The following is a 21,477-nucleotide window of genomic DNA, read 5'->3' as shown; positions in this document are numbered from 1 at the left end:
GTGCTTTTTTAGGGTCATGGTCTCCACTGATTGGTTGATATCATTAGTCAATGCAGCCTTTCCTGAGGCAGCCACAGTGTCACTTGTCTGCTTTTGCTGCTTTTCTGGGCCTGGAGCTGAAATACAGCTGAGGCCTGATGTTATCTTTAGGGAGGAAAAGACCAGGGCATCTAAACTGCCTGACCAGGGATGTGAAAGGTGCGGATCCGAACCGCACGACCCGTGATATGCTAGGGCAGTGGTCTGCAAACTGCGGCTCGGCAAACCGCGGCTCGAGAGCCACATGCGGCTCTTTGGCCCCTTCAGTGTGGCTCTTCCACAAAATACCACGTGCGGGTGCGCACGTACAGTGCGATTGAAACTTCGTGGCCCATGCACAGAAGTCGGTATTTTGTGGAAGAGCCACACTGCAGGGACCAAAGAGCCGCATGTGGCTTGCGAGCCTTGGTTTGCCGACCATGGTGCTAGGGGAAGGTAGGTTTCCCTGGGGCCAACGTTCTTGTTTTCCCATTTTTGCTCCTTGCTAGGCATCCAGGGCTTTGTGCCCTGGTGAGTTTCTGTGCCTCGCCCATTGTCCTTGCTCTGTTCATGTCTGTCTAACAGACTCTTTTTACTACTTGGTTGACATATTTACTAGGAATTTAATTCTTTCAAGTCTCTGAATCCCCAAGTCTTTCCCTAAGTTATCTATGATTTATGCAGTAATGGCCATGTTAAAAAGAATGGGCCCATCACTTGAGTGTCAAGCTGGGGTAAGGATGTCCTAACACAAAGGTCTCTCTGTGCATTTTGTTTCTTTTTTAAAAAAATATCTTTATTGATTTCAAAGAGGAAGGGGCGGGGGGGGGGGGGGGAGAGAGAGAGAGAGAGAGAGAGAGAGAGAGAGAGAGAGAGAGAAACATCAATGATGAGAGAGAATCATCAATCGGCTGCCTCCTACACCCCCCACTGGGGATCGAGCCTGCAGCCTGGGCATGTGCCCTTGACTGGAATCAAACCCAGGACTCTTCGGTCCCCAGGCCGATGCTTTATCCACTGAGCCAAACCAGCCAGGGCCATTTTGTTTCTGTAGTAGTTATTGGAACTTAATATCCTAGTACAGCACTATCGAGTACCTTTGCACTGTTTTATTTCTCCCTCCCTCAGTAGATTAAGAGACCTGAATCCTCATCACCATTATTATGTCCCAGGCATTATCATGATGAGTACTCTTGTAGGTATTTGTCCAATTAGTATATCTAGAGAGGGAGATGGGGTACTGTGTTGAATTTAGGTTTGTCTAAACCAGAGAACCTAGAGTTGCAGTCCCTAAAATATGTATTTTGACAAAAAGTAAGGCTTTCCTAAGATTTGGTGCCTTAGTAATTTCACCACATTAAATACAATATGGTACATGTATTCCTACCTTCCTCTGAACTGAATAAATGATGGAATGTGTCCAGGCAGGAGGGAGCTGAGTAATAAATGCAGCGAGCAGCTTATAAGCAGAAAAAATACTATGATTAGAACAAGAACGCTGGTATCAACTTTATCAGATTACATTGTTCTTATTTGCTCATCTGTCACTCCTGTTCCTGGAGTGCAAGCTTCATTTTGTCTCCAGTACCAAATAGTAGATTTAATAATGGTGCTTAATAAATATTGTTGCCTTGTACCAAAGATATCCTGCTAGTCAAGTCAACAAATAATGTTTGAGCATCTGCCATGCTCCAGCGACTTTGCTAAACAATAAGGATACATTTTGAACAAGACAGACAAGGTCACTGCTCTTGTGGGACTTGCATTGGAATGGAGACAGGCAATGGTTGTTTGGGTTATTTGCGGTCCCTTAAAATTTCATTTGAATTTTTCTTCAAACACCGCTTCTATCAGCTTGTCAATTTTTACAAAGAAGCCAGCTGGGATTCTGATAAGGATTGCCTTGAATCGGTAGATCTATTTGGTAAATACTGCTATCTTAATATTAACTCTTTGTATCCATGAACATGAAATGCCTTTTCCATTTACTTATATCTTCTTTAATTTCTTTCAACAATGTTTGTGGATTTAAGAGTATAACTTTTTTGTTAAATGTATTATTCCTAAGTATTTTATTCTTTTGGTGCTATTACAAGTGAAATTGTGTTTTTTTTTAAAAATATATTTTTATTGATTTCAGAGAGGAAGAGAGAGATAGAGACAGACATCAATGATGAGAGGGAATCATTGATTGGCTGCCTCCTGCACATTGGACTGAGTCCACAATCCAGGCATGTGCCCTTGACTGGAATTGAACCTGGGACCCTTCGGTCCACAGGCCAAGGCTTTATCCACTGAGCCAAACCGGCTAGGGTTGAAATTGTTTTCTTAATTTCACTTTTGGATGGATTGTTACAAGTGAGTAGAAATACAATTAACTTTTGTATATTGACTTTGTATCCTGCAACCTTGCTGAATTCACTTATTAGTTCTAATATTATCAGTGGATTCCTTAGGATTTTCTATATACAAGATGATGTCATCTAAGCATAGAGGACTTTCTCACTTCTTCCTTTCCAATCTGGATGTCTTTTATTGCATCTTCTTGCCTAATTCCTCTGACGAACTTCCAGTAAAATGTTGAAAAGAGGTGGTGAGAGCACACACATCCTTGTCTTATTCTCGATCTTGCAAGGGGAAAGCATCCAGTCTTTAACAAATGAGTATGATGTTAGCTATGGGTTTTTTCTAGATTCCTTCTATTGTTTCTTTGCTCACAGTCAGTTAGCTTGGACTGAGCTTCTACCCTATTCTCAGCATTTTTTTAAAAATATATTTTTATTGATTTCAGAGAAGAAGGGAAAGGGAGAGAGATAGAGAAACATCAATGAGACTCATTGCTCAGCTGCCTCCTGCACACCCCCTATTGGGGATCAAGCCTGCAACCTCAGCATGTGCCCTTGACTGGAATTGAACCTGGGACCCTTAAGTCCCCAGGCCGATGCTCTATCAACTGAGCCAAACCAGCCAGGGCTATTCTCAGCACTTTTAGCCATTCTTAGGAGTATGTGATAATGCTCACATACTGCTTTTCTAGCATATTTGCAATGCTACTTCTTTATGCACCAGAATGTTTTCATTTATTGCCTTGTTTTAACTATATGTACAGAAATCTTTCTGAAATGTTAAACGTCCACTTTAAACATAATAGAATACATATATTTCAAACGTTGCTTTAAAACTAGGACATATCAGCTCTGGCTGGTGTGGCTTCGTTGGTTGAGCATTGTCCTGTGCACCAAAGTCACTGGTTAGAGTCCCAGTCAGGGCATGTACCCAGGTTGTGGGCTCAATCCCTGGTCAGGGTGTGTAAGGGAGGCAACTGATCGATGTTTCTCTCTCACATCAATGTTTCTCTAACATCAATTTAAAAAAAAAACTTGGACATAATTGTGATGTGTTACTGTGCTGGCTAATAATGTGATGCCTTTGGGAGATTATTGGATAGTTTGACCTTTCAAAGACTCACTCTCAACTACTGTGTGTTTTGCATTTCTGTGTCTGCTTTTTACAGATACAGTTTGTCCTGACCCCAGTTTGTTAATTGGCACTTTTCTGACCTTAATATGTCTGCCTCTGAGAACATTCTCTTCCAATAGGCAACTTCTAGTATGAGGAGAGCCAGGCTGCCAGAGAACCAAAGTATTTAGAAGTTTTTGTAAAATAGGAGTAAATAAGCTGAGGAAGAAATTCTGGGAATAAAACACATGGGCTTTCCAGTACCTTGTTTGGCTACTTAAATGCTTCTTGTTTCTTAGGTTCTCAACTCTGTTCTGATTGAATCACTGTCAGGTGTGAGGTATGACTACTGTATATCACATTATTTTTTTCTTAAATTAAATCTTTATTGTTCAGATTATTACATTTGTTCCTTTTTTCCCCCCATAAATCCCCTCCTCCCAGTTCCCGCCCCACCCTCTGCCCTCACTCCCCACCCACTGTCCTCATCCATAGGTGCACGATTTTTGTCCAGTCTCTTCCCACATCTCCCACACCCCTTTCCCCCCCAAGAATAGTCAGTCCATGCCCTTTCTATGTCCCTGATTCTATTATGATCACCCGATTATTTGTTCACTTGATTCTTAGATTCACTTGTTGATAGATGCATATTTGTTGTTCATAATTTGTATCTTTACCTTTTTCTTCTTCTTCCTCTTCTTAAAGGATACCTTTCAGCATTTCATATAATACTGGTTTGGTGGTGATGAACTCCTTTAGCTTTTCCTTATCTGTGAAGCTCTTTATCTGACCTTCAGTTCTGAATGATAGCTTTGCTGGGTAAAGTAATCTTGGTTGTAGGTTCTTGCTATTCATCACTTTGAATATTTCTTGCCATTCCCTTATGGCCTGCAAAGTTTCTGTTGAGAAATCAGCTGACAGTCGGATGGGTACTCCCTTGTAGGTAACTGAGTTTCTTTCTCTTGCTGCTTTTAAGATTCTCTCTTTGTCTTTTGCTCTTGGCATTTTAATTATGATGTGCCTTGGTGTGGTCCTCTTCGGATTCCTTTTGTTTGGGGTTCTCTGTGCTTCCTGGAGCTGTAAGTCCATTTCTTTCACCAGGTGGGGGAAGTTTTCTGTCATTATTTCTTCAAATAGGTTTTCAATATCTTGCTCTCTCTCATCTTCTGGCACCACTATAATTCTGATGTTGGTACGCTTGAAGCTGTCCCAGAGGCTCCTTACACTATTTTCGTATTCTTTTTTCATTTTGCTTTTCCAGTTGGGTGTTTTTTGCTTCTTCGCATTTCAAATCTTTGACTTGATTCTTGCACTCCTCTGGTCTGCTGTTGGGTGTCTGTATAATATTCTTTATTTCAGTCAGTGTATGCTTAATTTCTAGTTGGTTCTCTATCACAACATCGAGGGTCTCATTAGATTCCTTGAGGATCTCACTACATTTATCGGCAGTTTCTAGAAAATTATTGAAAGACCTTAAAATTGCGGTTTTTAGCTCTATATCCTCCATTTCTGTCATGTTTCTTTGTCTCCGCATTTTTTATGCTTTCTTGGTGCACCCCCTTGTGGTCTTTGTGCACAGTCTTGTTGTAGTTAAACCTTGATTGTTGTCGGCAGTACTGGGGGTGATTTGACCTCCAGGCCAACTGGCTATGAGAGTCAGCTGTGTCTGCAGTGGGAGAGCTTCTGTGCTGGATCTGTAGGGCGGTGCTAATCTAGCGTTTTCCTGAGGCTATCCAGCAAATGGCTCTGCGCAGGGCTTGGGCGGGGCGGTTCCCTGGGGATCTACGGGGCGGGCAGAGCAAGCAGTTATGGCTGCTCTCAGTTCCATCCCTAGGTGCTCTGCCTCACAGAGTCCCAGCAACTGCTACAAACCTCGGAGAGAGAGCTGCCTTCGAGTTCTGACCGAAGCCAGACAGTCCCGCTTCTCCCGTTTGAGTCTGGGTCCCTAGAGACTCGCCCGGATCTGGAGCTCAGAGTCTGAAACTCCCTCCCAATTGAAAACAACAACCACGCCCTCCGCCTCCAGCCCGCTCCGTGTGCACTCCGCACCTTAGTATTTCACTTCAGCACTGTGCCTCCTCTGAGTCTGGGTATGATATTCTCTTTCCTCCTAGTTGTAGAATTTCCACTCAGCCAGCCTTCCTGTGGTTCTGGATGATGTCTGTTCCATCTTTTAGTTGTATTTTTGATTGGTTGTTCGAGGCAGCAGTCTTCGGCGTTAACCTATGCCGCCATCTTGGTTTCTGGACCTTAGTGTCTTAACACTTATTCCTTTAAATCTGTGTGCACACGCTTCTGGGAGTGACCCCCTCGCTTTCTTCTTTTGCCTCCGTACTCAGTCCCTGTTCAGGGGCGCCAAATGTGGGGGGCTGTTTCTCTCTTTTCCATGTCCCGCATGGAAAAGGAAACAGTCCATTTGCTGAGTGGAGGAGCTGGGGATTAAGAAATTAAAGAAAGACCAGGATGCAGAAATAGATTTTAAGCTGGGGCCAGGTGGGCGCCATCCTCTCTGATGGAGAGGCGGTAAAAAGCAGCCACATTATTTTTAAAGTCTTGTTCTGTTCCCCTCCACCTCATCTCCATTTCTGTTCAGTATTTGAGTGAATGGATATTACTTCACTGTTTAAGATCTTCAAGGGCTCCTCAGTGCCTGGAGCAGGGTTTCTCAGCCTCAGCTCAGCTGACATTTGGGCTGGGTGATTCTTGCTTGTGGAGAGACTGTCCTGTACACTGTAGGGTGTTTAACAGCAGTGACCATAAAAAGTGTCGCTATAGCCCTGGCCGTTATGGCTCAATGGTTTGAGTATCAGCCTGAGCACCAAAGGTCTCAGGTTCCATTCCCAGTCAAGGGCACATACCTCAGTTTTGGGTTCGCTCCCTACTCCTCGTTGGGGCACCTGCGGGAGGCAACCAATCAGTGTGTCTCTCACATCTACATTTTTCTCTCTCTCTCTCCCCCTCCCTCCCTCTCTCTGAAAAGCAATGGAAAAATATCCTCAGTGAGGATTAACAACAACAACAACAAAATGTAGCTACATGTTGCCAAATGTCCCCTAAAAGGTAGAAACCATCCAACTGAGAACAGCTGGCTTAGAGCAAGCCACTCTCTAAATCAGATTCGCCTGGAGGGCTTTAAAAAAAGCAAATCCAAACCCTTGTCAGAGGCCTATAGAGTCTGAGAGAATCTCTTGGGCTTAGGCCTAAGTGCGAGGAACTTGCTGGCTTGGGTGATAAACCCAAAGCCCTTTATTCTCAAGCCCCTCCCTGCCTCTTTAAGCATTGCTGCTTCTTTATGTCACCTAACCTACCTACACCATCTGTTTATGACCCCCTTTCTCTGCTTGTGTTTTTTCTTCCTTGAAGCAGAGACTGCTCAGTTGCTTACTAATTACTAATACCATTTCCTCTTTTTCATTAGTAACAGAATCCCTGTATTGTTGGATGCTAGCTATGTACCCAGGTAAATAATAACACATTTCCCAACCTTCCTTGCAGATGACGCTGGCCTCTTCCCATCCTCCCCCTCCTCTCCCTCCACCATCTCTCCCTTCTCTTTGTCCCCTTTCTTTATTGGCAAAAATTATTGTACATGAATACACTCCGGTTGTACAGGCTTCAAACCATACAAATATACACCTTTTACCTGCCCTCCACCCGGAAATAACTACCATCAACAGTTTGGTATATAATCTAACAATCCCCTTCTATGAATTTTAATTGGTTTATTTTGTACATAGTCATCCGATGTTTTTGGTTCCTGTTTCTTAGGTAATGTTCATCTAACCTTTTTTATTGGGGAATTTTAAGGCACATTTAAAAAAATATGCCTTCCTAAGGAAAAGAAATCCTGAAATTTTAGGCTAGAAGAGTCCTGTGGAATGTATTGCTCTTTTAATTCTGATCAGGTCTCTCCTGAGTTTGAGTTCTTGTTTTCCAGGGTGGTGAAAGTCTACTCTTCTCCCATAGTGCTCTATAGCCAGGTGAAAGCTAGGTCCTCTCGATGGTAATCATCTTCAGAGAGGAAGCACGTCACCTTCCTTAGGATAGAGGCATCTGCCGGCCAAGCAGGCAGCATATAATTTCCAGTCTAAAACACTTATTCAGTGCATGGCTCTAGTCAAGGCAGTAAATAAACACCACAGGGTGTGTGAAGAAATGCAAAGCCATCCTAGTCCCAAGAAGCTTGCGATTTATTTTGGAAGATAACCAGCAATACAAGATTGTTTAATATATTTAAAAATTAGTGCCTATATATCTTCCTATGTTGTTATTTCTTCATGTGTAAGTAAATATCTCATCAGTGCAGCTACATTGTAAGTTCCGCGAGAACAGAGACTGTATCCTGTGCTTCATTGCATATTCCCACCAGAAGCTCTGTTTGGGTTAGAGAGGATACTGAGTTGCACAGACGATGATGCTCCTGCCTGTCTCTGCAGCGAACAAGGAGCTTATTTGGAGAAGACGTCGCGTGAGTTGCCAGAGGTTTCATGGGAGGACTTTTGTGCTCTGTCAGGAGTCATCGTTGACAGCACTGGATCAGTTGCAGAGCACAGTCGCTGACTTGGTTCTTCCTCTTCCCTTCCCTCTGGCGCCAGCCAAAGGGGCAGAGAGGTGAAAAGGAAAACTCGGATTCAGCCGTGAGAGTGGCCGATGTGCTCTGTTGGTGACTTGAGTGAAACCACCCTCTCTCAGCATGCTTAGCCCTGAGCAAAAAAGAAGACGGGTTCCCTGGCTCACGTGGGATTGTGATCGACAGGACACCAGCAACACCACCCGCGGTGGGAAACGTGTCACTCACTGAATGACAGTGGGGCTGTGTGCAGCCCTCCTATACCCGTATGATGCTTTCTGTCCAAGCTAGCCCACTCTTCTGATGCCACGTCCCAGAACCAATCCTGTGACAACAGCCTGAGTTTTACATTTTCTTTTAGTTCATACTCCTTACTCCCAGGCAAGGTTTGCCAGAATCACTCCCAGTTGTGACATGATTTAAAATTTCATACCTTCAGTATACAAATTTCCTCATGAAGAAAATTTGGGCCAGTTACATACATGGATGAAGAAAGACATCACCCAGAGTTCTATCACCCCAAATAACCACTGTTAATGTTGTGTGTATTTTTTATTTATTTGTGCATCAGTGTGTGTGTGTAAAACGAGGGTGAGATGTATGTAATTATAGTTTTAAGTCATAGTGTCATGGGCAATTTTTCATCCTATTTTTGTGACTACATCAGGTTCCCAGTTCCCAGTGTAGTGACATGGTTTGGGAAACATACTTTTCAGTGGTCCGCTTCACTGCGAATGTAGGCCAGTGAGTGCTGGGAACCGCCACTTCCCACAGAATAGGAGCCAGGGAGGGGCTGGGAAGAAAACCCAGAAGTCTTTGCAAACGGCGCCCCTCGGGAAGCAGAGTCAGACTCCGTCTCGTGGTTACGACCTGGCCTGGCAAGCTGTTTGCCTTATTTTCCCCTCCACAAAGTCAGTGTGACGCTTCCTCCCAGGGTTTTGGGAAGGGTTCATTTAGTCCATGTATGTAAAGTAAATAGAAGCGTGCCTGGTGCCTCCGAAGTGTTATAACCGTTGGCTATTTTTCTTAGCTATAGCCAGAGGTCCTACAGTGAGGTTGGGGGACTGCAATATTTTTCTTTTGTCTGCCCCTACTGTGACTTAACAGTTTGTATGCCTTTAGATGAGGTCCTTTATTTTACTTGGGAACACATGTGTTGCTTCAGTGTGAATATTAGAATTTAATTTAGAAGGAAAGGAAATAGATTCAGTCGGGGGAGGGGAACTTCTCATAGACTTAGCATATTTTCCCCTCAAAAATACCAAGTTGATAAATAAGCCATAGAGCTTTCCTAGGGCCCTGTGATACCAATTTATAAAAGCCTCTCACATGACCCTCTACATGAGCTGTTGGATCACTGCGGGGTATTTGCTTCTAGAAAATTGTTTCATTCAAGTTGCTTTCCCAAGGATTCAGACAGGCAAGTGAGTTATTTATTTTTTTAATTACCATTGGACATGGTAGCAAGTTCACTGGATGCAGGGCCGGGAGACCTGGGTTCAAGTCCTGGCTACTGCTTTAGTTCTTTCACTGATTGGGTGGCTTTTGGCAAATCACCTGACATCTTTGAAGTTTGGTTTCCTTTTCTGTAAATGGGAGTGGGTGTTGTATATAACTGCCTACGAAGGATGTTAGAGGATTAGATTAAATTCAAGAACATGCAAGAAAGTGTAGTAGAAATTAAAAGGCACCATATGGATATGTCATTCTTATTATGAGATGGACTAACATAAATCTGTCACCTGCAAATGGGTTTTGTTTTGTTTTTTGTTTTTAACATATTTTTATTGATTTCAGAGAGGAAGGGAGAGGTAGAGAGAGATAGAAACATCAGTGTTGAGAGAGAATCATTGATTGCCTGCCTCCTGCACGCCCCACACAGGATCGAGCCTGCAACCCAGGTATGTGCCCTTGACCAGAATCGAACCTGGGACCCTTCAGTCCGCAGGCTGATGCTTTATCCACCAAACCAAACCAGCCAGGGCGGGTTTGGGTTTTTTATTCTCCAACATGTCTCCTGTGTGGAAGCATGCTGTGCCCAGTAGCTGAGGATGTATCACAATGAACAGATAATTGCAGGGTCCAGCTTTGCATTTCCTCTCGGAAGGAAGCAGGCCCGTTATTATTACTGTGTCTTGTTCTGTCACGTTCACACTATTGAGTGCCACTTCATTAATGAAAGTTCCGAGGGAGATCGTCTCTAGGTAGGCAGAGAGCTATATCGCAGATGATCGGCCTGGCCTGTTTAGGGGGCCTACTGTGTGGTGTGTATGCTCCCCGAGAGACAGGCCTGTCGCTATAGTAACCAAAACCTGAGGCAGCAGCGGTGCAGACTTTGTTGATTTCTCTCTTCTTCACTCTGGTTGTAAATCCCTGGGGAACGCTGTGGGATTACTGAGAGCTGGTTCCCCTGGCCCCCATTTGAGTCTTTCGTCCTCGTACTGCATTCGATGTAAAACTAAAGAAGACGGCACACAGAGACTTGCACGTTTTTATACCCTTGTGCCAAAGTGACCTCTGGCACCTAGCACAGTACCTATACCTGGCGGGAATCGGGATGTGGTTATTCATTTGTTCAAAAAAACACTTACGGAATGAGTGGTTTTTAGACGAGTGTGAACACATGTATAACAGCCACATTTGCAAAAGCTGTTTTCAGGTTCTGTGCTTTACTGCTATTGCTTTGGCACCAACAGTAGAATAGGCAGGGTTTTTTACAGTAAAGAGGGAGTAGTTGTGATCCATCTCCCTCTCTTAAGCCCAGTCCTCCTTGTGAACTGCAAGGATTTGCCCAAAGGCTGACAGGGGTTAGGGATGAAGCCACACTATAACCAGATCTGAACTTGAATCCAGCGTTATTGGATCAACATTTAGTAGGTATCCTAACTATGTGCCAGGCACGTGCTAAGTGCTGGGAATGCAGAAATGAATGGGATGCAGCCTCTATGGGCTCCTGATTCCATGTGGGATACAGACATGGGGCGAATGGGGGGGCTGGTTAGGGATATCGTAGAACTCTGGGGGACTCCTGCCAGGCATGTGCTCCACCCCCCTTTTTTGCACCTACTGCTCCCATGGGGGAGAAAGCTCTTCCATACCTTTTCCACTTGGATAACTTTTCATCTAACCGTCCAAATTCAGTTCAAAGGTCACCTTCTCTGGAAAGCCTTCCTGACATTCTGTCCTCCCTTAAGCCTGTTTCCTCAGAGCCCTGCATTAACTTGGTGTGCTTGTCCAGTTCAGTAGTTATTGACTGCATGCCACATGGGAATTCATGCTAGAACCACATGAATTAGTACTCTGAAAGTTTTAGACTTTTAATCAAAGCCATCAAATCTTACATTTTTACTTTGGAAACACTCTAAAAGGCTATCAAAATTATAGCTTCAGCCCTAGCCAGTTTGGCTCAGTGGATAGAGCATCAGCCTGCAGAACAAAGGATCCTGGGTTCGATTCCGGTCAAGGGCACGTACCTTCGTTGCAGGCTCCTCCCCGGCCTGGGCCCTGGTCGGGGCTTGTGCATGAGACAACCAGTTGATGTGTTTCTCTCACGTCAATGTTTCTCTCTGTCTTTCCCTGTCACTTCCACTCTCCCTAAAAATTAATGGAAAAGTTGTCCTTGGGTGAGGATTAACAAATAAATAAGTAAGTAAGTAAGTAAGTAAATAAATAAATAAATAAATAAGAACGGCTTCATTTTGTTATTGAGAAAGCTAAGGCTCAGAGAGGCCAAGTTTCCTAACCAAGGTCACCCAGCAGAGAAGTAATTGTAATGGGTGAGACTGGTACCCGATCTTCTGAGTCACCCCACTTTTTATAGACAAAAGAACACCAATGAAATAATGACTTGACTCTGTGCCCTGACTCTGTGATGGCATAAGCAATAATATCCTGTCAGGATCTGATTTACATGTAAAAGAGTCATTCTGGTTCCAATAAGGAAAATAAAATTGGGGGCGGGCGGGTAGAAGCAGGGAGATAAGTTAAGAATAAGAAGCAGGTTGGTTCAGTAAAATAGATTGTAAACTCCATTTGTTGCTTAGTGATACCAGCTTAAGGAAGTCCTCAAACTCTCATAGATGGTGCGTTTGTTTCCTCAACCAGCAGTAAGGGAAGCACCTTCTTGTGCTGATTACTAAGTCCTGGAGCCTCCTGATCCCACTGACACCTCGCATATTCAGCTCTTGCCAGGCTTCATCCCAGACGGTGGGGAACAGCTGGGAAGTTTAAGGAGGAGAATGAAATGGTCATTTTAGGTACATCACTCTAATTGCTAAGGAAGGAGGGATTGAGGGGTTTGAGATTGGAAGCAAGGAACCCAGTTAGAAGATGCCTCAAGAAGAAATGAAAAGGTAAATTTGAAGAATATTTTGAAGGGTAAAACCTAAAGGACTTAATGATTAACCAGATGTGGGCATTCCCCACCCTACCCCCCATCTGATTATTTTGAAGCAAATCTCAGGCCTCATTATTTCATCTGCAAACATTTAAGGGTATCTATTGAAAAGAAAAGGATTCTTTTTAGAAAAATAACACCAAGACTTTTTTCATTTCCCTAAATGAATAATCATTCCTTAATATCATCAAATATCTAGTCAGTGTTCAATTGCCATCATTATTGTCTCAAATTTAAAAAAAATACTTGGCCCAGCTGGTGTGGCTCAGCGGTTGAGCATTGACCCAGGAACCAAGATTCCAGGTTAGGGCAAATGCCCGGGTTGAGGGCTCGAGCCCCAGTAGGGGGTGCAGGAGGCAGCCAATTGATGATTCTCTCTAATCATTGATGTTTCTATCTCTCTCTTCCTCTCCCTTCATCTTTGAAATCAATAAAAATATATGTAAAAAAAAAATTTTTGAATCAGGATCAGTAAGACCCGTACATTTTGATAAGTTGCTATGTCTAATTCTCTCTCGTCCATTATTTCCGAAACTGGCTCATTAGTTCTGTAGCGTTTTCCAAAGCACGGATTGTGCTGATTGCATCCCCATGATGCCACTTGAAAGTGTTCATCTGTCCCCCGTATTTTCTATAAAGTGATCGGGTTTGATTTTGGGGGGCAAAACTAGATGGTGCTATTCTATCCAGCCTGATTGTTTCTCTTTTTGTGATGTTAGCAGCCCTTGATGACAATTGCCTGGCTCTATTAACTTGTTAGGTTTTTCAAATGGCAGTACCTTTTTTTTAAGAGGCTATATATAACACATTGTCTGTTGCTGCGGTGTGAACATGTTTCTCATGGCCTTCTCCTTGGGGGTGATGGAGAAGGCAACATGATACCTGTGCTGGCCAGGGTTCGAGTTGGGGAAAAAGGGGGGAAGAACTCACCCCTCACTCACCCACAGTGTTCCCCTACACCAGCTCCTCTTAGGAGCTTGCCGTTCCTCCTGGGGCGGGGGCCTCCCTGGAACTGAAAGACCCAGTGTCCCTGTGAGCATTTGAACTAGTAAAAGCATTACTTACTGGGGTGAGATTAGACTCACTCCCCCAGGGACATGGCATATTCTAAATCAAAGCAGGACTTTGCTAGAATTAATCATGGTAATAAGAGTATTATTTCAGTAAAACAGAACAGAATGCAAAAGCAGGCTCGGCTCTAATAAATGATACTGGCGAGCTAAAAAAAGACTATGTGTCCAGAAGGAGCAAAAGAGAAAGAAATTAACAGTAATTACCCAGCATTAGCTAAGGGAGGGGAGACACCAAATCTGTAGATGAGAACATTGTGGTCACTAGAGCTGTATATTCTGCCATGGGGCACAGATAGTCACTTATTAATTTATTCAGCAAACATATATCGAGTGCTACTTTGGACCAGGTAGTATGTGTCACACGCTAGGAGGTCAAGGGTCGTCTCTGCCCTCACCTTCCCCATTCTAGAGGAGCAGGGGAGACAGAGCAATACACAGACTATCAGAGCTAAGTCAGTGATTTTCAACTGGAGTGATGCTAGAATTTGTAAAATATGCAATACCTGACTAATTAGGGACACTGACCTCTTTTCCCTTAGATTGTCAAATTTAAAAAATGACAACAGCCAACACAACAGTAGCCATCCCATGTGAATGAATCAAAATTATACCTTTTTTTTTTTTGTCAGATTGACAAAAAGTATATTTTTTGGTGTGTCGCTGATTTTAGTAATTAGTTTATGTGTAACATGAGATGAAAGAGGTTGAAAATTGCTGTGCTAAGTGCCTAGAGCAGGGAGGCACAGTCCCCGTCCCCACGCCCGGGAACATGTCTTTCCAAGGACACCGAGCCCTCTGGGTAATTTATATTGGAAAAGGATGCTGCCTGTAAGACCTCAGCTGCCACACCCATCGCCCCTTCTTTTTTAAAATCTGTTTTTATTAATTTTAGAGAAAAAGGGAGAGCTCGAGAGAGAGACAGAGAGAGAGAGAAACATTGATCAGCTGCCTCCTGCACACCACCTACTGGGGATCTAGCCCCCAACCCAAAACCTGGGCATCCTCACCAGATTTGAACCAGCTACCTCTTGGTGCATGGGACAATGCTTAACCAACTGAGCCACCAGCCAGGCCCCGTATTTTATATTTTTAAATAATTATGACTTATGTGATCTAGGATAAAAAACAATACAGACACTTGTTTTGGTCCCAATGTTTTTTCTTTCTTTCTTTTTTTAAATGTATTTTAATTGATTTTAGAGAGGAAGGGAACGAGAGATAGAAACATCAATGATGAGAATCATTGATCTGCTGCCACCTGCACACCCCTTACTGGAGATCGAGCCTGCAACCCGGGCAGGTGCCCTTGACTGGAATCGAACAGGGGACCCTTCATTCCGCAGGCTGATGCTCTATCCACTGAGCCAAACCAGCGAGGCCTGGGATTGCTCTTGAATGAAATTTCAGTGCCTCAGCTCTCACCATGGAGCTGCATGAGAAATGTTTGTTATTGTATCTATTGTCAGGGTGACAGTGAGGGCATCTGTCACCTTCTATATCTCAGGGTCATCCGCAGGTGGGCAGTGGAGGAATTCCAAGTGTCAGTACCAAGGTTAAGTGGTGCTTCTTAGAAGTGCTGGGTCTTCCTCATTTTGGGGACCCTGTAGTTATTTTTTTTTAAATATATTTTTATTGATTTTTTACAGAGAGGAAGGGAGAGAGATAGAGAGTCAGAAACATCGATGAGAGAGAAACATCGATCAGCTGCCTCCTGCACATCCCCCACCGGGGATGTGCCCGCAACCCAGGTACATGCCCTTGACTGGAATCGAACCCGGGACCTTTCAGTCCGCAGGCCGATGCTCTATCCACTGAGCCAAACCGGTTTCGGCAGGACCCTGTAGTTCTTATATTTGATTATCATTCACTCTTTTCTTTGGACACTAGCATTCTTGGAACCAAGTTTATGGGTCTCATTAGCCACCGTATAGGGCTATTTATTTTACATTTATGGATACTAACCTTACTCCTGGTTTCACTGTTTTACCTCCCTTCATTTTCCTTTCACTTCACTTTCCAAAGCTACTTGTCTTCTTCCTTGACATGGAACACATTTTTGTAAGTGGGTAAAAGAAACATGTACGTACTTAAATATATCCATCCTACATTAAAAAAATGTGAAATTGAGTCGAGTACCCAGAGGCAGACTCGACCTCTCTTCAACCTGCCTGCTTCCTGGTTGCATCATCAAAGTGCCTTCAGGCCCTCCTGCCCCAGACAGAGGCCGAGGAGAAAACCTCACTCTCTACAACCTTCACCCGGAGCAGGGGCAGAGGGGACGGGGAGCAGAGAAAGAGGGAGGAGGAGGAGACGGTACTTGGTGGCCGCATACTGCCCTGCATCAGGGACCCACTCTGGCATCCTGCTCCCTCCTGACATCTTTCAGCTGCGCGTCCCTGTCACCGCATCCCACCCACCTGCGTTCTTTTGCCTCCGTATGAGAAAGCAGTCTGCATCCAACCAGCAGGATTAAGTAAGATGAATGGAGGTGGCCTGCTTTTTCATCTCAGAAACCCCTTTCATCTTGCAGAGGCCTCTGGGCAGACGGGAATAGAGCAGTTTTGCTTTATTGTGGCCCCCGCGGGCTGAGTTTCACATTTGTGATTCATCTGCCTTAGAGATGAGTGAACAGCTGGGAGTGCTGCAGTCTGAGGGCCACACACACTTGAACCCTTCCCTTGTCGCCTCCAGATCCTGCATGGGGCAGCTGTTTTAAGTCAGAGAGAGGGAGAACCAGGTCTGTTTGCAAACCTGGGGTGGGTGTGGGGCTCCTGGCCTGGGTGGTGGCAAATGGGATTCAGGACTCCAAGATGCACCTGGAGTGCTGCCGTCTGCAGGGCTTCTCCTCGGGGATGGAAAGCTCCCAGAGAAAGCAGAGGCCCAGGGCCTGGGCCTTTTCCAGAGCTGAGTGCGACCTTTAGGCTCCTCAGTGTCTTTATCCGCAAAATGGGTATTTAGTTTTACTGGACTCACAGGGTTGTCACGAGGGGTAAATAATAATAGTGTCTTAATAGCTTTTATTGTATGCCAGTCATCATTCTAAGAGCTTTACACACACCAGCTCGTTTCATTCTTTAGTTATTATTATCCCCATTTTTTCAGAGGAGGGAACTGAGGCTCGGGAGGCCAAAGCTGACACAGCTGGTGAGTGACAGAGTGAGGTTTGAACCCAAGTTCTGTGCCCTTACGCGCTAGGACTCTGAGACGTGTCTGCAAAGATCTGGGTAGTGCCTGGCACCCAGAAGGCACTCATTCAGAGGCGGGCCATTGTTCTGGTGTCTGAGCCACTGGGCTGGTTTCCCCAGAGTTGACCTCAGTGACCCTGACACTCTATGTGGTACCTCCATTGATGCTCTTGGCACCTTGGACTTGGGTTACAATTCTCTATTTGCATCTGTCTCCCCTGCTCCCTGCCAGCAACTGCCCTCCTATATCACAGCACTTGACAGTTCTTGACATATAACAGGTGCTTAACGTTTACTTAAAGATTGTTTCTCCAGCCATGCGATTCTCCAGGGAGGTGGTGAGCCTATCGCTGGGAGAGCTCTCACCAAGGCCAGAGGTATCCCTTTCTAATCTAGTCTGCTTTGTCTTCTCGTGTCTCAAGCATGCTGTTTTGAGGGCCCTTTTAAAAAATATCTGCTTCCTGGTTGCACATCAAAATGCTTTCAGGCCCTCCTGCCCCAGACAGAGGCAGAAGAAAAAATCTGACTGTGCAACCTTCACCTAGAGAAGGGGCATAGGGGAGAGGGAGGAGGGGGAGGAGGAAAGAGAAGGAGGAGAGAATTCAGTTGTTACCGCTTTCCATCACAAGAGCAAGTCGTGCTTTTAAAAAGGGAATTTGAACATTGCAGGAACTTTGAAAAATGAAAGTCCTTCTAACCTGCTGTTGCAGATGTGGTTTTTGGTTTGGCATCTTGTCAGAAATGTAGAGTCTCTCCCACCCTGGCCTGCCGAATCTGCATGTGCATTTAACAGGATCCCACAGTGACTCACGGCCACCCCAAAGTTCGCCCCAACCCCAGCTAAGACAACAGCTGTCACCAGCTTGGTGGGCATGTGAGAGCCTTTTAAAAGTATTCTTCTAACCTCTCAGCAATTACCTGCAATTTTCTAGCCTCATCTAAAATCAAAGTCATTCAGCAGGAAGCTAATTACCTTGTCTGTCTGCTTCTACTCTGGCCTCCTCTCCAACCGCCCCCCCCCCCCCCCACCTGCAGCCATGGTGATTATTTTAAACATAAATCAGATCATGTCACTCTCCGGCCTGGAATCTTTTCGTGCCTTTCCGTTGTCCTGGGAACACCACCCGCCTCTTCGCTGTGCCTGTCACTCACCTCTCCTTCCTGCTCCTCACTCTTTTTTTTTTTTAATATATTTTATTTATTTTTTTTAAGGGTACAATTAAGTGGCATTTTTTAAAAAATAATTTTTATTTCTTGAAGTATTACAAAGAGTATTACATATGTCTCCTCCCCCCCCCCTTGACATTCCCCCGGCCCCTACCCCCTAGTGTCTTGTGTCCATTGGTTATGCTTATATGCATGCATGTAAGTCCTTCGGTTGATCTCTTAACCGCCCCCCGCAAACCCTCCCCAGGCTTCCCACTGTAGTTTGACAGTCTGTTCAATGCTGCTCTGCCTCTGCATCTACCCCTGTTCATCAGTCTATACTGGTCCCCATTATCTGTCCCAACCTCACTGGAGCCGTCCCAACCTCACTGGGGCCGTTTTGTCCTCACCAGGGCCATCTTGACCTCACCGGGGCCGTCCCGACCTCACTGGGGCCATCCCTACCTCACCGGGGCCGTTTCCACCTCACCGGGGCCGTCCCAACCTCACCGGGGCGTCTCGGCCTCACCGGGCCTGTTTCAACCTCACCGGGGCCGTCCCGACCTTACAAATATATTTTATTGATTTTTTACAGAGAGGAAGGGAGAGGGATAGAGAGTTAGAAACATCGATGAGAGAGAAACATTGATCAGCTGCCTCCTGCACACCCCCCACTGGGGATGTGCCTGCAACCAAGGTGCATGCCCTTGACTGGAATCAAACCCGGGACCCTTGAGTCCACAGGCTGACACTGAGCCAAACCAGTCAGGGCTACTCCTGACTCTTGACACATTTACCTTTTCTCTTGTCCACCTCTGGGTCTTTGCATCCTCTGCTCCTGTGTCCGGTCCCCTTTCCTCCCTCTTTCCTGATTGGTTCCTTTTCATTCTCAGGTCTCAGCTTAAATGTCACCTCTTTAGAGGCGTGAGAGGAAATGGGGACCGCATGCCCTTGCCTGCCAGTGTTCTCCGTCTTTCACTGGCTGTGGTTAAGACTGGGTCGCTGCAGGAGTGTAAGCCCCATGAGGACAGGAACCACCTTTCCTCACTCTCCCTTCTACTGCAAAGCTAGGCACAGCGCTTGTATGTGGTAGATTCATACTCAGTACATGTATTTGTTGAATGAATGTCTGCTTCCTGGAGATCAGGCATATTAACATCATCACCCTGTTTTATTTTGGTTTTTGGTTAATCCTCACCCAAGGATATTTTTCCATTGATTTTTAGAGAGTGGAAGGGACGGGGAGAGACAGAGGAGAGAGAGAGAGAGAGAGAGAGAGAGAGAGAGAGAGAGAGAGAGAGAGAGAGAAACATCGATGTGAGAGAGACACACCAGTTGGTTGCCTCCTGCACGCGCCCCCATGCTGGGGATCAAGCCTGCAACCGAGGTATGTGCCCTTGACCGGAATCGAACCCAGGACCCTTTAGTCCACAGGCTGATGCTCTGTCCACTGCACCAAACCAGCTAGGGCTCATTACCCTGTTTTTAACTACAAAAATAATAGGTGCTAATTATATTTTATTTAAAAACTCGCCGAAACCCGGTTTGGCTCAGTGGATAGAGCGTCGGCCTGTGGATGGGGGGGTCCCGGGTTCGATTCCGGTCAAGGGCATGTACCTGGGTTGCGGGCACATCCCCAGTGGGAGATGTGCAGGAGGCAGCTGATCGATGTTCCTCTCTCATCGATGTTTCTAACTCTCTATCTCTCTCCCTTCCTCTCTGTAAAAAATCAATAAAATATATTTTAAAAAAAATAAAAAAATAAAAACTCTGCAGGAAGGAATAAATGAAAAGTATCATCCTTTATTTTCTCCCTCAGTTCCTTCCCACTGCAAAGGTAACCACTGATAACAGCTGATTCTGTGTTCTTCCACCATTGTATAAAAACACACACATATACGATCATGCTACAAGTATTGATTCTATTCTGCAACTTGCATTTCTTTTTCTTGTTTTGGGGGTTTTTGTGGGGGTTTTTTTTTGGTTAATCCTCACTTTAGGATATTTTTCCCATTGATTTTTAGAGAGAGTGAAAAGAAGGGAGGGGAGTGGGAGGGAGAAGAGAGAGAAACATCAATGTGAGAGACACATTGATTGGTTGCTTTCTGAACACACTCGGACCCGGAGATGGGAATCGAACCTGAGACCCTGTGGAGCGTGGGCCAATGTTCTAACCACTTAGCACCACCAGCCAGGTTCTACAACTTGTGTTTCTTTAAAATTTTGGTAAAATAGGTATAATATAAAAGTTACCATCTTGACCATTTTCTTAAATGTCCGGTTCGGCGGTGGTAAGTACATGCACGTTGTTGTATGACCGATGTCCAGAACTTTTTCATCTTTGCCAAACTGAAACTCTACACCCATTAAACAACAACTCCCCATTTCTCCCTCCTCCGAGTCCCTGGCAACCACCATTCCACTTCCCGTTTCTACCAGTTTTAAAAACTTGGTTTCGAACTTAACACATCTTCCCATAGGGGCTCCTCCAATCTAGCTCCTTATTCCTCCTGCCACGTAGTGTCTCACAGTAGCTCCAGCTGGTATTTAACCCTCTCAGTGACGTGGGGATTGTTCCCAGCATTTTGCTGTTACAAACAATGTTGCTGCAGTGCCAGGGTTAAGTCCCCAGAACTGTGAGGTCAGAAAGTATGCCCTTCCATTTTGCCAAATTGCTGCTCAAAGAATTACCAGTCACCTCCCACTCACAGAGGATGAGAGGGCTCCTTTCCCTGGACACGACCAACTGTCAGCCAAGTGAACACGGTCCCATCACAGAGACAGGTGGCCTGGCCTTGACGGGGGAGGGCGGGGGGGGGGGGGGGGGGGACTAGTGACTCCCTACTGAGCAGGTTTTTCAGGAAGAAGCCTGGAAGGTGAGCTGGGAGTGAACTGGGGGAATGGAGCCACTAGATGGATACACAGGAGGAAGTTCATTCAAAAGCCATGAGACGAGTGGACTTGGAAGGAGCTCGTTGCTGTGGCAACCCGTTTCCCCTGCAGCCAAGAGTGGGTTTTCTTTCTTCTTCTGCATCTGGCAGGAGCTCCTCTCCCCGCAACGTTACTGAGAGAGAAAGATAGAGTTCGGCATTCTTTTATTGAGGTCAGTGCACGATTTCTGACAGGGACCACCCTGTCGCTGACACAGTGTGATGGCCTCTCAGGGGAGGGGCTGGCAGAGCCCCATCCCAGCAGCACAGGTACACCTGGGTATCTCACCTAAAACACCGATGTCATGGACCCCAGCGACCTGCCCTAAGGGGCCAGGGGAGCCAAGCCCCCAAGGAAACGGTCCCGTTGCCTTCACAGGGAGAGGTTTTCTAGGCTTTTGTGTTTTAAGAATGCCGAAGGTCAAGGTCCAGGGAAGCTCTCTGGAGCAGGCCTCTTGAATCAGTCCCCGGTTCTGTGTCCCTTTGCCAGGGTTCCTCCGGGACATTGAACCCTGAAAATGCCGACTACAATAGAGCTGAAGGGAATGCAGCAGACGGATGAGCAGAATGAAGTTATTTACCTGTTCCCGGCACAGGCTCTAGGCCAGGCACACATGTCCTCGTCCAAGCCTTCTAACCACTCAGTGACGCAAGAATTACTAGTATGATCCCCACTGTTTATAACAATGAAATCGGAGGC

At 45.4% G+C, this 21,477-nt stretch overlaps 1 protein-coding gene across 1 annotated transcript in view; it reads left to right on the top strand.

Moving 5' to 3' along the window:
* SLC25A17 (solute carrier family 25 member 17) overlaps positions 1-8,676 on the top strand; it is a 61,369-nt gene extending 52,693 nt beyond the window's left edge. The window contains exon 10 of the mRNA XM_081083207.1: positions 7,914-8,676. The gene's annotated coding sequence lies outside the window, so the exon portion shown is untranslated. The remainder of the gene's footprint in view (positions 1-7,913) is intronic.
* The last annotated feature ends 12,801 nt before the right edge of the window (positions 8,677-21,477 follow it).

Source organism: Myotis nattereri, assembly GCF_964212035.1.
Source record: "Myotis nattereri genome assembly, chromosome: 2".
NCBI classification, from domain to species: domain Eukaryota; kingdom Metazoa; phylum Chordata; class Mammalia; order Chiroptera; family Vespertilionidae; genus Myotis; species Myotis nattereri.
The sequence above is the reverse complement of the archived record's forward strand: the minus strand, read 5'-3'. Positions and strand labels throughout refer to the sequence as shown.